General features: G+C 42.9%; 1 long non-coding RNA gene across 1 annotated transcript in view; it reads left to right on the top strand.

Moving 5' to 3' along the window:
* Positions 1-14975, top strand: part of LOC123478902 (uncharacterized) — a 58068-nt gene extending 43093 nt beyond the window's left edge. Inside the window, exon 3 of the long non-coding RNA XR_006654313.3 lies at positions 14284-14975. This is a non-coding gene — a long non-coding RNA (uncharacterized lncRNA). The remainder of the gene's footprint in view (positions 1-14283) is intronic.
* Positions 14976-16460: the final 1485 nt, after the last annotated feature.

The following is a 16460-nucleotide window of genomic DNA, read 5'->3' as shown; positions in this document are numbered from 1 at the left end:
AACTTCCAACCGAATCTCTTTGAATTTTTACATCCTAAATAGCTTGCCTTGTAAGGTATTTTATTATGCACAGCAAAGAATGTTATTGCCCTCTGACCTGTTAGTATTATTGTTATATTCAATATGACTTTATATTAGTTTTAGGTGTACAGCATAGTGGTTAAACAATCATGTACTTTATAGTGTTTCCCCAGTATTTCTGGTACCCACCATACATAGTACCATACATAGTGCTATGTACAATATTACAGTATTATTCCCTATGCTGTACTTTATATCCCTATGACTATTTTGTAACTACCAATTTGTACTTAATTTTTTCACCTTTGCACCCAGTCCCTCAACCACCCTCTGTTCTAATAATCATCAGTCTGTTCTCTGTATCTATGAATCTGTTTCCATGTTGTTTGTTCAATTAATTTGTTTTTTAGATTCCACATGGAAGTGAAATCATATGGTATTTGTCTTTCTCTGTCTGACTTATTTCACTTAGCATAATACCCCTGAGGTTTATTCATGCTGTTGCAAATGGTAAAATTTACTCTTTTTTATGGCCAAATAATATTCCAATGTATATATATACTAAAACTTTGTTATCCACTTGTCTATTTGGTGGGCACTTATGTTGCCTCCATAGCTTTACTACTGTGAATAATGCTGCAGTGAACATAGGGGTACATTTATTCTTTCAAATTGGTGTTTTGGGTTTCTTCAGATGTATACCCAGAAGTGTAATCGCTTGGTCATAAGACAGTTCCATTTTAAATTTGTTTTTAGGATGCTCCATAGTGGCTGCACTAACCTGCATTCCCACCAACAGTGTACTAGGATTCCCTTTTCTCCACATCCTTGCCAGCACTTGGTTTTTGTGGATTTATTGATGATAGCCATTCTAACAGGTGTGATATGATATATCATTATGGTTTTAATTTGTACTTCTCTTATGATTAGCGACATTGGACATCTTTTCATATGTCTATTGGTGATTGTATGTCCTCTTTGGAGAAGTGTCCATTCAGGTCCTCTGCCCATTTTTTAAATTAGATTTTTTTTTGGTGTTGAGTTGTATGAATTCTTTAAAAATTTTGGATAGTAACACCTTATCAGGTGTATCATTGGCAAATACCTTCCTCTATTCAGTAGGTTGCCTTTTCATTTTGTTGATGGTTTCCTTTCCTGTGCAAAAAAATCTTAGTTTGTTATAGTCCCATTTGTTTATTTCTTTTTGTTTCCCTTGTCCAAGGAGATACATCAGAAAAAAATAGCATTGCTAAGAGAAATGCAAGAGATTTTACCACCTATGTTTTCTTCTAGGATTTTTTTGAGCCTTACATTTAAGTTTTAAATCAATTTTGAGTTTATTCTCATATATGGTGTAAGAAGGTGGTCTAGTTTCATTTTTTACATGTCTGTGTTCAATTTTCCCAACACCTATTTATTCAACATCTATTTATTGAATAGACTGTCTTACCCCATTTTATGTTCTTGCTTCCTTTGTCAAATATTAATTGACCATAAACATCTAGGTTTATTTCTGGGCTCTCTCTTCTGTTCCATTGATCTATGTCTGTTTTTATGTCAGCGTCATGCTATTTTTGATTACTATGGCCTTGTAGTAAAATTTGATATCAGGTAGCATGACACCTCTGACTTTGTTCTTTTTTCTCAATATTGCTGTCACTATTGACCTGTTAGCATTTTGATAATCAACATTTCTCATGATTTAAGAATATATGGAGGACAGGAAGAGTCCCACTTTCATGACTGGTCTTACAGTTGAGTTAAGGTCTTTCCTAGGAAAGCCAACAAATACCCTCAATTGTAGTAATTTAAAATACTTTCCCATAGTTAGAATGTTAGTTTTACCTATGGAGATTTGACATAACTTTGTGATTAATTCGTAGGTCAAAGTTTTGCTGGAGATAAATACAGCCTTGAAGTGGGATAGTATATATTGGAGTCTTTAGTGTTTGCTTTTTAAATAATGATTTGTGTTCAATTTCTGAATTGAACTTGGCTTCTTTTTACCATATTTTGGATATAGCTTCTATTACTATTTCTGCCACTGACTTGCTCTCTGACAGGAATTATATCACTTTATTTCTGTTTGATTTTGTTGTGCCTTGGTTTCCCCAGAGGAAAATGGGAATTTGTGAGTATAAGAAATGCTTGTGAAACTGGGAATATTTCTGGAGTAGAAAATTGTAAGTATTGTAAAATGTCTCAGTTTTTCCCAGTGACATCTATGTACTGAGCCCTAAACAAAAATTTGACTAGAGTATAAGAATGATGATGCATGAGGGCACGAGGGTCTCTTCTGTCTTCTTATCTACTGACTCCCCAGTAGACAGTAGAAGTGCTCAGTGCTTGTTGAGTGTATACACGACTGATTCATGACTGTGAGAAGGAAGGAAGGGGGCAGAGGGTGGAAATCATCTTCTGAGCTAGCAGGTAACAATACCACAGTTGTTCTTTTCTTGTAGAACCCAGGAGAAATGTAGAACTTTTTTTCTTTACAGTTCTTTCTAAATCATAAAGTATTTTTCAATATTCCAAATTTACCTAGATGTTTCTTTTCCTTTCCTTGTATGTGAGTGAGTAAATCATCTCACTGATCAGGACTTCTGCTGAGCAAGCATGGTTTATGATTTTTAAAAGAATGCACATTTCCCTTTTTTATTTTTAATGCCCCAGCAAAATTGTGTTTTTTGTACTGGGCAAGCCTACATTTGTTCTGTGTGCTGGTTAGCTAGATCTGTAGGCAACTAATATTTAAAGTGCTTGATCCTTTTAAAATAGTTTATGAAAACCCAAGTGACCCTCAGCTCAACAGACATTTTTCTTTCCTAAGTTTAGAAGAGTTCACTTTGCCCTGGACCTTTTTTTCTCATACTACCTATGTTTCCTTTTCCCTGGCAGGCTATGGCAAATGAGGCCAAGGGTACGTGGCCCAGGAGAAAGAATACTGGGTTTTGGAGCCAGGAGACCAGGGTTTGAGTACCACTCTAGCTCCCCATCCATCATTGGGCAAATCTCTCATCTTTTCTAGCTATATATTACCCCACAGGGCTGCCCTGGAATGCAAAGGGCTCAGAGTGGAATGCTTTGCTTTTCTGTGGTAGGATGCCTCAGGAAGCCCAGGGTAGGTGGAAGCAGAGCTGGGTCTTCTTTATGGCCCCACAGCCCCCATCTTCAAGGGTTCCCAAACTTCTGAGACCAAGGATGTGACTGTGAGCAACCTGAGCTGGCCAGGGTCTCAACTCCTACTCTAATTACACACACACACAAAAGTAAATACCACCTAAGAGTTTTTTGATTGATGCATAATAATAATATTAATATTAAAAAAATTCCACACCCACTAGGCTGTGAGCCAGGAGGTCTGGGTTCTGGACTAGACTCTGAACTAATGAACCCCAAGTGTGTGAAGTTCAGTTTCTCTATGTAAATTCAAGGAGGTGGACAACACATTTGTCTTTAACGTGAGTTCTTTCACATTAATGAAGCACTGTTTTTTTAAATACTGATCCTGTAGTAACTGCACTCACTAGGGACAATTGCACTGCCCACTTTAGGGAATGAGAAACTGAGGCTCAGACTGACTCACAGAGGGAGGAAGTAGCAGATCTGGGCTCCAGCCAGGCAGTCTGGCTCTGAGGACGTGAGGTCTCTCAGGTATCCTCACCGCCTCCCTGATAAGTGACTTCTCCAGGTGGATGGACCCCCAGGGCAGGTACTTCTCAGGACACAAACCAAGGAACATCCTTCTCAGTAATCTCCAGTGTCCTTTTCTGGATTTACCTGATTAAGCAGGTGCCCCAGGCCATATTATGGGACATTCCTGTTCCTTACCTGATCTGGCTGCCAGGTGCATGTCAGTCAGTTATAAAAGTCCCCAAATACATATTGGTGTAAAAAGGCAACTGTCTGTCTTTTGGTTTGTGGTGTTATTTTTCCTTTGACTTCTGATCATAAGAATAAATGTGTATTAGAAAGACAGACAGAGACCTGTACTGATTTTATAAACCACCAATTTAGGAACCATTTTGTGGTGGTCCTGTTGCTGGTGATAAAAAGGCAATCATTTGAAACAAGAAGATGCAGGCATTTAAAGAGACAGATTCCAGACAACTCTTCAAAGCTGAACTGTTAGAAGGGAGATGCTGGTTCCTTTGAAGCTGCTATGCCCGATTTTGCTTTCCGAGGTGTGTGCATGCCTCCTCTTAATGCCAGCTTTGTGTGAACGTCTGAGGGTGGATTTCTGGCTTGGAAGAAGAAATGACGCAGGTGATGAGGGTGTGCCTTGTGTAACAACAACCAAGCTATTGTCCTGTCCCCCGCCCACACCCCACCCCTTCCTTCTCTACTGGATCCCTGGGCTCCTCTAGTGATAAGGCAGCACAGAGGCTTTCCCCGGAGGCTGGGAAGGCTGCCTTATTTGCCATCAGCAGCAGCCTGCAGGCCTGGGACTGGTCCTGCTTTAGCCCCCAGTCCCACCCTGGGTGCAGGGGATTCTCCTATTTCAAAAGAAACTCCTGCTGGAACAAAGCCCAGAGAGGAAATGAGTTCAGAGGGAGGGACTCATTCCCAGGGCGGTGCCTTCTTAAAAGAGGCTTCAGAGTCAGGTTCTGGCCTCACCTGTGTCTCTACCTGTGAAGGGCCCATTGAAATCAGAAGCATCTGAGACCCTGGCCCTACCTCCAGGTCACCAGGGGGTTCCTTCAGTCTTTCTGCTGGCCCCCAGATAATTGTGTGGGGAGTGCTTTCGCTTATTGTTTCCAAACTGAAGCATCTTTTCCTGACACTCCCTCCCCTTCTGTAGCAAGACAGGACTCAAAATGAAATGATTGACATGGATTCCCAGTTCATCATCAGGGACTTCTGAGAGGAGGATGGGATCCAAAGGGAGGTGTGCCTGCGTGGAGGTGCAGCACCCAGTGTCCCTAACTGACCAGCAATGCCTGGGAGCTACGGGCAGTCCCAGGCAATTGCCTTTCATTCACAGAGGCTGGGGGTCCTGCAATGTGACCTCAATGTCATCCAGGGCTTTCTTCTGATTATGAAGGCTGTGCTCCATTTGGGTGCCAGCACTCCCACACCCACATCAAGCTGAGCTGGAAGAGCTTATTCCAGTTTAGCCTCAGTGTGAATAGTCTGCCAACCCAGGTAAAGGTCAGCACAAAGCCTGCGGAACAGGACCTGACTGCATGTCAGATCTGGATTAAAGTCCTTGCTTCTAGGGTCTCAGTTTTCTTATGTGCACAATGAATTGATGATGATGATGATGATGATGATGATGATGATATAATGATAACATAAAGATGAAGATCGATGAGAACAAACAGTTATTCATTTGACCAAATGCTTCACCTTCATTTTCTCACTTAATCTCCATGACAACCCCATGAAGTAAACATCTCTCCTATGCCCATTTTACAGATGAGGAAAGTGAGGTTTATACAAACATTACTTGCCAATGTTACACAGTTAGGAATTTGTTAAATTAAGATTTAAATCATGATTTTCTTTTGATTCCTTGTGATAACCTCACTATACTATCCTTGGAATCAACCAAGGCCTTTCTATCTCTGTACCTTTTTGGAGGGGGATCTACTTTTCCCTTCCCTGAAGACTGGAGTTACCTGGCACTGAGGATAGAGAGATTATGTTACCAAACAAAAAAGGGGATTTCATCTGCCTGCTGCCACAAAAGCCAACCTTGAGAGGCAGCTGCTGGTGAAAAAGGAAAGAGGTTTTATTCAGATGCTGCATGCCCTGGAAGAATGGCAGAATCCTTGTTTCAAAGCCCACCTCCTTAGCAAGACCAAGACAAAGTCCAGCAGTCCTTAGCAAGACCAATAGAAAAGGCAGTGCCCAGAGTTCCTGCTCCATTTTAGAATACTGCTCTTTGGAGCCCACAAGCAACTGCTAAGCCTTCGTCCAGGCAGTTTCGCTTGTTCCCAGCTACTGCCCATTTCAGGCTCCCTCCTGGAGGCCATGGGCCATGGGCCACGTAGCTGTTAAGGCCTTGAGGCCCATGAAGAGAACAGGTGAAAACACCCTGTGTGTGTGCAGGGCCCGAGTAGAGTGCTCCCTGAGGTCTATATTAGCTTGGGTGTGGGATGGACCCAGTGCTTTCTGAAAATGACCAACCTCCCAAACTTTTATGTGCTTTGGGTGCGTCCATCTCTCAACTACCATATTTTGCTGTACATAATGCACACACACATTTTTGGCCCTAAACTTTCAGGAAAAAATATTTTATTTTAACTTTTTAATTCAATTTTTTATTTATTCATATTTAAAAGCAAACCCAACTATCATATTCCAGAATATCATTTTGCATATGGATATCGTTATTGTTTTCTAGAGTTACACTTTTAACACATAAGCATAAATGAAAGAATTTAAAAGATTTATACAGATACAGAATTAGTACTCCCCATGTATAATATGCATCCTTATTTTTCCCTCAAAAATTTAGGCAAAATAGTGCACATTATACACAGCAAAATATGGTAATCCCTTTTCCCCCCAGGTTAGACTGAAAAGCCTTTTTCATCAGTACCTCCCCCACTGCCATTCTGACCTCTTTGGTACATGTGCCAGCCTTCCCCTGGTCCCATCCCCAGTCTGGAATCGGAGGGCTGGGGTAAAGAGCTTTTTCACACTCAGTGTAAGAACCTCCCCCTACTGCCATCTTAGCCAGGGATGGTTGGGGAGACTCCCCAGGCTCTGACCAACCATCCACTGGTAACAGTTACTTCTAGTGCTGGCAGAGCAGAGGGGAGGTGGGCAGACAGGAGGTGGGCAGTGATGTTCCTAACCTGAGTCCTGGGCAGCCTAATCCCATGTTCCATCCTTGCCAGAAATCCCCACATACCTTAATCTGGGGAGAGATTACCTGATGGCTGATCTATTGGTTAAGACCCTGAGATCTACCAGTAGGGCCACATCTACCCCCATGGTCTCTAATCTTTCTTGCTTACAGGCCTTCTCCCATCCTCTGGTCTTTGCACCAGCTCTTACGGCAGCTGCAGTGCTTTCCAGCTCCCCAGCTCCGCTCCAGCCTCACCTGACTTCACCTGGGACCATCGGGAAGTCTCTCTTCTCAACTCTTCCATCGACAGAGAGATTTAGGGTTCTTTGATAGTCCTTCCTTGTCGATGTGTGTGTGAGAGAAATAGCTTTATTGAGATAACTTACATACTACACAGTTCATTCACTTGAAGTCTACAGACCAGTGGTTTTTAGTATATTCACTGAGTTGTGCAACCATCACTATAATCAATTTTAGAAAATTTTTATCACTTCAAAAAGAAACCCTTTCAACTATTCCCTTTAGCTATCATTCTCTTATTTCCCTCCCCTCACTCCCAGCCAGAAACAATTGCTAATCTGCTTTCTGTCTCTCTCTGTGCTTTAATTTACCAAGCAGACAGGTAAGGAATGGGTAGTTAAATGAGCGCCTCTTCCCTGGCAGTGAAAGCTATGATTATTTTAATGTGCTCATGAACTGCCCCTTGTCTAAGAATTGTTCCCCAAAGAGCTGGCTCAGTAAGATGGAGAGAACCAGTTGGTGAACACTGAGAGGTCCGAGGTCACACGGCCACTCACTGCAGAAGGTAGAACTCCTGCTTCCTTCCTCTGCCCATGACTGGAGGACTCGAGGACATCTCTGTCCCCCAAACTACCCACCCCATTAATAAAGTGACGGGCTGTTTCAAAAAGCCAATTATAGTGTAGACACAGGGGTCTCCAGGAGAATTTCAAGTTAAGCTGTGCAATGTCAAAGCTGGAAGGAACCTTAGAATTCATTTAGTGCCTATTTAGGTCCATTTTTGTGGTCCTTGAAGCTGAGGCTCATGGAGGTTAAGACAGGACTGGCATCTAGGCATCTGTAAATCCTGGGCTTCCCATGCTTTCAGCAGAACAAAAAGCATTTAGTTACAGTGTACAGTCAATAAAATCAGGCTAGAGGAGGTCAAAGGAGTTTGCACAAGAGGCAGACTGAGCAGAGAAAAACAGCACCTGTGTCTTGTGATTAGAAAACAAAGCATTGCTCTAATCAGTTACAAATAGAAAGTGGTGACTGACTTCAAGGTGAAGAAATCTGGCCGGTCACCTGGCCAGGTAACCAAGAGTAACAATACCACAGGTGGGATGTGTAGGCGCAGTGTGCCCCAGAGGTGGGGCTCCAGGAAGAGCCCGACATCATTCCCCAGGTACCCGAGACTCGTCATGAGGAAAGATTGGGCTGACCCATTGAGGGTCAACTACGGAATGAAAGGTCGTGCTCTTAGGATTGTCTAGAACGCACGAGTTAAAGAAAGGCTATAACTTTCGTATTGAAGGACACTAGGTTCAAGGCATGATCTTGGATTATATTTCGAACTGGAAAGGAGGTGGTGACACTGTTGGGACTGTTGGTAGAATTGAATGGGGCTTCTGGTGGTGGTGTGTCAAAGTCAGTTTCCAGATATTGATGGTTATATTGTGGTTGTGCAGGAAAGTGTCTTTCTGTTTGGGAAATGCCCACTGGAGTACAGAGGATTGATGACACATCAGGTTTACAACTTATGTCAAATAGTTCAGAAAAGAAGTAATGGAGGAAAGAGAGGGAGGTGCAATAGGGTAAAATTGGGGAATCTGGGGGAAGAGGGTATAGCAGATCTTGTACTGTTCTTGCAAATTTTCTGTAAATGTGGAATTATTTCAAAAATAAAAAATAAAAAAGGAAACCAGATAGTCTCTTCCCAACACCCTAGTCCAAACCAAACCAAGAAAGCAAAACATATTCTCATCTAGACTCTCATCATTGTCACTGGAAAGATTTCCAGGAGGAATCTTTGGAAAGTTCTTACCATTTCTTATTTTTATAAAATATTTCTTATTCATATTACTTAACAGTTCATATTATTTAAAAATTTCTCTAATTTAAAATCTGTGGAGGAGAAATTTCTCTTGAACATTCTCATGATCAAAAGAGTACTGGATACACCATCATTAGATTGTTTTTAATATTAAAAATTTTCTGGGCATTGGGAGTGACAAATTGTCTGTTCATTCCACGTGCACACACTGAGCCCTTGCACTTGCTCTTCCGTGAGCTGTTGGAAAGAACAGGTGCCCATGCAACTTGTGTTATAGAGCAGTGATTGCTAGACTGAGACAACGCAACTCCCCAGCAGTTAGAACACTCTTATTTAGCCCAACAACGTAACTGAAGCAGTTATTTTGAGACATGTCAAGACTGAACTGGGGGCATTTTAATTTAATCATAATTCCTTCCTTTCTGTCATAGGGTCGTGTGTGCATCCACCTTTACATATACCTGCACACACATGCATGTACACATGTGTGCACACACACGCACACCTGTTGCTTAGAACATGGACATCCCCACACTGTGGGTTGCCCAGTGTGTGTCCCATCTCTCTGCTCCATCCTTTCATGCTCTTGTCTGTATCGCAAGGAGTTGGAAGTTTGCAACTGCATTGTCCAGATTCACTTGCCATTTCAGATCCTGTTAGTGTCTGCCAATGGCAGGCGCTGTCAGGTGATTGGAAGGAGACTGGAGTGTAAAAAAACGTTCATCCTGTTTTATCTGAAATTGTGCTGGCAGCAACAGTAGTAAAGTTTGGACTTTTTGGTCCCTGCTCAGGAGGTATGGTTTCAGCGGCCATGGGCCTTCAGCAGCATGAGAAGGAGAGTGTGGGCTCCTGGCTCCAACAGTGGTCCCTGGGGCTCCCAGCACCCACCACATCAAGAGCGGGGAGGGGTTCTGTCCTGCAATGATGGTGACAGTAGTTCTGAGCACGGCAATGAGGGCTGGTACTCCAGCAGCAGTGAGGGCAACCTTGCGGATGCTAGGTAATCCTATTTTTCTCTTGGATTTCCAGCCTTAAGAGTGGTAGCAGATTCCTAACATTATCTCTGGATAATTTACTGTTTTTCTCTCTTTCTCAGCCCTTCTAATATTTTGTAATCTATTTCCTGTATTAAATTCCTTCTATTGGAACATTTGGAGTAGCTACTGATTCCACAGCTTTTGAAAGACAGCTACGCTCACCACTATGCCACCAACTCCTCATGAGATTCCTCAGGTTTTGTAGAATACATGGTAAATCCAAAGAGCCTTCTTGTCTTGACACCTCGATGATTACCCAATGCTTTGTAGTTACGGGGGCAAGAGAGTTTGGAAGAGGAATGTTTTTGTGCTTACTTCTGATAGTAAAAACTTAGTGGGGATGTAGAGAAGGTCCACAGTATTTGTCTCCAATCTTTTCTTGTCCTTATGACATTTGATACTATTAAACACTTTTTATTTTCATTGTCACCCTAAGTTCCTATTTCTTTTCCAGTCTGCCAGCAGTGTTTCTTACCCTTCACAATATTAACAGGGCCTCCATCAAACTTTCAAGCCTTTCTTTTGGTTTATAATTTGGTTTTCAATCCTTCAACTCTGTGTAACTTTGTTCTTTTACTGATTTATTCATTCTGTCATATTTAACCATCTTACTCAATCCCCTCAAAAATTTTCCTACTATATATATAGAGAGCATCTAGCATATATATATATACTAGCACATATATATGTGCTAGATGCTCTAGCACAGTGCCTGCTATGAGCGTCTTCTATAGCAGGCACTGTGCTAGAATCTGTAGGTACAGGGAGCCATAGAGACTCATTTGCTACCCTCGTGAGACCACTGTTTGGTGAAACCGATGGACCAATAGATAGGCAATTCCCAAGTGGTGTGGGAGGTGCTACAACAGCAGGTCACAGTACACCCTCATCTGCCCTCTCCTTAAAAGGTGTATCTTTGATATCCCCCCACTTGAATGTGTATGGGCTTCCATGATTCCCTCTACCTCACACAAAAAAGCAGTGATCTGGCCTTACATAGAGCATCATTCAGTAAACAATTAACATAGTTAAAATGCAAATAACTAAATAAAACTGGGACACAACTGGTTTTCAAACAGGGTATGAAAGTCTGGGACTAATAGGCAGCCCAACAGCAGAAGAGTCTATGAAGAAGGGCAGCCCACCCTCCTGTTCCATATTGAAGGGACAATGGTTTGCGTTTCTTCTAATGCCTAGAATTGCTGGCATGATTTAAGTCATATCTATCTCTTTTTAAAATACTCTTTTTTGGCCAAGTTTTGTTCCATATACCTGATTCCACTGAATATATTTGTTGATATTGTTTTCCCTTTCTTGCTGTTTCTTATATCATAGGGTCTCACCACATATATTTTAAACTTGTTTAAAATTCACTTTACTTGTGAGCCAACTGCTCCCCTCTGCCCAGTACTCCTTCTCCCAAAAGAAGAAAGGGACAAGGATACAGGTAGTAGAGGGTGCAAGGATTCAGGTGTGTATGCTTGGGCGAATATGGGCTGAGAGAGCTGTGCTTCTGCTGTGGCTAGTTGTTATGGCTAAGGAGGGACATTGAGGAAGCAGGCTGCCGTAGCCCAGTGTGCTAACCTCTGCGGGGGTGGGGGCTTGGAACTCTGTCTTGGAGGCTCAAGGGAGGTGGCTGATTTCTAAATTGAGACAAAGAGTGTAGGAGTTAGCCAAGGTGAGAAAAAAGCACATGAGAAAGTCATGCCAGGCTGATGGCTTTTGCAAGACTCCAGGCAAGAGAGCCCAGGGCCTTTGCCAAAGTACTTTAGTCTTGTCCCTGGGGAGAAGAGGCTGAGAGAAAATAAGTGGGGTCTTATAGGATATGCTAAGGAATTTGGAAAGCATGAAAAGATTTTAGGGGGGGACTTTGCCCAACTAAATTTGTATTTTAGAGAAAAGACGTCACAGTGTCCAGCTGTCCTGAGTAGGTAGCAGGGGAATCCCCCTTGTAGGGCTGGAGAAAATCTCTCGCAATGACTCAACTGAGAGATGATGGATGATAGTGGCTCATAATACAAGTAGTAAAACTGTGTGTAGGATTTCCTTTCAGAAATTTTCTAAATTTTGGTCACTTTTGATGCTTTCAATCTTGGAAAATTCTTTTATTTTTCTTTGGACACTCAGATGAGCTTACAAAACAACATTTTAGTGTAAAAGAATCAGACACATGTGGGCCACGCTCCCTCTCTCTGCCAAGAAAGAAAGAAAGAAAGAAAGAAAGAAAGAAAGAAAGAAAGAAAGAAAGAAAGAAAGAAAGAAAGAAGAGGTTTAGAATTTTTAGAGAACTGGTGCTTGGCAGTGAGCAGCACCTAGATAAAATGTCTGCAAAGAGTCTGTTGTTGGAGCTTTGGTCCTCAAAATCTATTCTAAAAAATTAAGAATAGAAAAGAGCCTTGGGGTCAACCTCCATCAGAAATGAAGCCAACAGAGTATTCATTGAATGACTATCATGCCCCCAGCAAAATCCTTGTGGGGAGAACGGGATGAAAAGAGAAGAAAATGAAACTCGATTGCTGCACTGTGTGATTTGTAATGAAGCCAAAAAGTGGAATGATACACATAGGGCTATTAATTATGTGTTAGGATGCTGTTACTGGCTTGAAATAAAGTGATATTTTATGGCCAGGAGGGAGCTAAGTGGCTCAAAGTTGCATGGAGATGGTGGCCTTGGAGTGGCTCTGAAGGCTGCAAAAATGGATAAGACAGGAGAAGGGGTGCCAACGCCAGCAGGGTGGTGCACAGGGGCTGGCAAGCTCAGCACAAGGCCAGGGCTAGCTCTGAAAAGGGCTGCAGTGCACAGAGATTGCAAACTCCCTTTTCTCAAGCAAAGAGCTAGCTGTTTTGAGTAATGATTTCGTGTCCTTCCTGAAGAGTTTAATCCTCCTGGGCCAAGGGCTTGGACAGGAAATGCAGCCTTAATCTTGTCAAGGTTCATAAAGAGAGGACGAGTTTATGTTGGGATAATCCTGCCTCCCATGGAGGCAAATTGTCTCTTCCCGCCCTGAGATGTATCCAACATCAATGTGAAGGGAGTTGGTGGATTCTATTCCCAGGAGCTGTGCTGCTTTCAGACAGACTGAGGGACTTTAAGGAGGAATGGATTCATTTCCTCTTTGACCAACACTCTACACCCAGGAGGTGGAAAGGCCCAGGAGCTGATGCGATTCAGCAGAGTAGGGTTTCTTCATAGAAATGGAGGAGAGCACAGAGATGTATGAGGTCTGTCCAGAAGGTATCCAGCTATGTAATATGAAAAATAGAGACATTTATTGGAGATGATTACAAAAACATTGTACACAGGACAATGATGACTCAGTCCCCTTCAAAGTAGGCACCTTGGGACCTCACACAGTTCTCCCAATTGCCATCAACTGCCCTGTTGTATCTTTTTGAATCTCATCCACAGTCTGAAATCTCTTCCCTTTCAAAGGTGATTTTAGTTTTGGGAAAAACCAGAAATCACAGGGCACCAAACCTGTAGGGAGGCTGAGTCACCTAGGTGATTTGATGTTTGGCCAAAAAACTGCATGAGACATGATGCATGAGGCATGAGCAGGCATGTTGTTGTGATGAAGCTGCCAATCACCAGATCCCCATAGCTGCGGCCTCTGAATCATCTGAATAGTTCTTGAGGAGGAATGTTCAAGCTTAAAATATAATTTGATGCAGATTTTTGCTCTGCTTGTTCTCATTTTGAATGCGATGTCTACACAGTACATATGCTCACTCAGTGGCATCTACCGCCCCCACTGACTGGTACAGTGAAGTTGTCATTGTTCATGCATGAGCATTCCAGTCCACTCTCTTAGACTGCCAGGTTACATCGATGTCATGCAAGCTCTTCTCATTATATTAACAATGGCTGGATTTTTTCCAGACAGACCTTGCATTCATTGCTTTGGTTGGGTTACTTGTCTCTTAAGTATAAATCTATACATTCCTGGTATGCTAAAAAAAAAAAATTAAGCCCATTTTGGTTGGTCAGAATGTCTAACCTGACTGCCAGTTCGGGTTGTGGAAAGTTCCACATGCCCACTTTTTGTGCAGGCCTGTGAACGCTGAAGGCAAAGCATGCCCTTGGCTTTGATCCTGATGGTTTTCAGAGTCCTTGCCGGGAACCTTTTCTCTAACACAGACACGCCCTTCCTGAGGGTCTCAGGGTTGTCTGAATTTGAGAAGATCTTTGATATTGTAATAAACTGGCTTTGGTTTGTTCCCTTTAAAAGCAAATCAAAATGAGTCCAACTTTCTGGACACAACCTGCCCATTTAATGCATATATTACTCAGATTGGTTTATTCTGTAGTAAACAAACATCCTAAATCTCAGTGGTTTAAAACCCTGAAGGTTTCCTTCTCTTTCTCACTACAGGTCCATTATGGGTGGGCCAGAGCCCTTCTCCTTGCCAGTGTCACTCCAGGCCATGGTGAACAGAGCAAGCACCATCCCAGGTCTGCTGGGTCACAGGCCAGATGTAAAGAGGTGCCTGGTGAATCACCACTGCTTTCAGAGCTTCTTCTGTCTGGATTCATGTCACCTCTGTGATGGTGTGCCTGGACGGGGAACTGGAAACTTGGTGACTCCCAAACTGTGTGACCTCTGAAGGGTGGGGATGGAATTACGATGCGGTCTGGTTCAGTGCACTGGAAGCCAGCCGGCCCGGGATTTCCCCTCATTAGCTCTTGCCCTTAGGCACATCATATAACCTCCGAGACATATGTTTCCTTATCCTTTAAGTAGGAAGTTGGGTAGGAAGGGGTAGCAAATGGAAAGGGATAATTATACCTGTTCGACCTGCCACATAGGAATGCTGTATGGCTCAGAAAAGGGCAATGCCATTGAGATTGAAATAGTAATAAAAGGGAATAAAAGTGTTTTAACGATGGGCTAGTGATTGCTCCAGAGAACTTCAACCTGAAGATGGTTCTCACATGCAGTTGCATTTATTAGGATAAAGTTACAAGGGACAGAAAATCAAAAATAACTGTAGATTAAATACAATTGATGTTTTTTCTCTCTCAGATCAAAAGCTGAGTGGCACACAGTCCAGGATGGGTATGGCAGCTCCACAATTCCCAGGGCTCTGGTTCCTTCCATCTCCTATCTGTCTTCTTGTTTTAACCAAGGTTCCCTAAAAACCAGAGCTTGAGACAAAAGTCAATGCACCAATACTTTACTGGAGAGTGCAACCCTAGGAGGCAAGAGGGAGGGAGAAGGGGAGGTGAGCTGGAGAAGGATGGAGTGAAATACAAAGTGCTGTGTTGCTAAGCTGGCTACAGCTTTTACCAAATACAGCCCCTAGTTGAGTCCTGTGGGATGTTTCCAAGCCTACTGGGGCTTGGACCAATAAATATAGGAAGACAAAGGGAGAAGAATTTGTCTGCCTGGTCATGTCCCCATTGACCAAAGTTGGCTTGGATGTGATGGTGATCTGGCTGCAACGTCTGCCATGTCATTGACCACCAAGGTTGATTTGGCAGATCTGGCTGGTAAGGTGGGTGTCCCCTTTCTCCCTCAGTGCTGCATGTGTGTTTGTCCTGATGCTATGTGCTTGGTAGAAGAAAACCTTCTCTCTTAGAGGAGGGCTGTTCTTCAGTCAAGGGTATGTGGGTAGCTATAATCCCCTTTTAGAACCCTTAAACAAGCTCTCAAGGTCCATTTGTAGAAGAAAATAGCGTAGTTAAGCTTCCAAATGAGGTACTGTATGTCACAGTCTGCCTTTCTTTGGAAAATAGTTGGCTTCAGGAGGTGTCAGGACCCACACACTCTCAGGTGGCGCTATCTGGAATTTCCTGCAAAGAAAGCCAAATCTCAAAATGGCACCTGAAGCACCTGCTGCCTGAAACACATCACCTGGAGCCAGTCAGTGAGTGAGCATGAGCCAGTGGGCTCTCCACCTGCCTATCTCAGTCTGTAGCCCCCATGAACCTGGCTTGATCAGGATGCTTCTGGGTGAGCAGGTCCCATGGTGTCTTACTCCTCAGCAGGAACAGGGAAGCCCTGGGGGTGGGTGGGTGGAGGGAAGAGATGTGTGATGTGAAGTATGAAGAAATATGTTATTGGACTGTGCCTGCTAGCAACATGAGAAGCCAGGAACATCTGCCACAATGGGCCCAGCCCAGCCAGCCAAGCAGGTGAAATGCCACAGCACCATGACCTCTGCCACAAGATGGCATGGAGCTCAATGAGCCTCACTTAAAAAAACAATTAAAATCCTTTTGGGGCCTACAAAAAAGTGGTTGGTGTCAGTTGGTCCTCTAAGAGGATGATCAGTGGCATTGAACAGCGAAATCATGCATGGTTGAACAAACACTGGGAGGTACATGAACTGGCTCTAGTATGTCTCACAGTCTCAGATGGCTGTAGGAGCTCCAGCCATCATGTACACATATCTACAAATAAGGAAAATGGAAAGTAAAGTTTGCACACAACATGCTTGCTGACTTCCCTTTGGCTAGAATTTACTTCCAACACCACACTTAGATATAAAGTGTAGTCTTTATTCTGGGTGGTAAAATTGGCAGAAAGGTAGCATAGAGTACTTCAGC

Source organism: Desmodus rotundus, chromosome 3 (assembly GCF_022682495.2).
Source record: "Desmodus rotundus isolate HL8 chromosome 3, HLdesRot8A.1, whole genome shotgun sequence".
NCBI classification, from domain to species: Eukaryota; Metazoa; Chordata; class Mammalia; order Chiroptera; family Phyllostomidae; genus Desmodus; species Desmodus rotundus.
The sequence above is the reverse complement of the archived record's forward strand: the minus strand, read 5'-3'. Positions and strand labels throughout refer to the sequence as shown.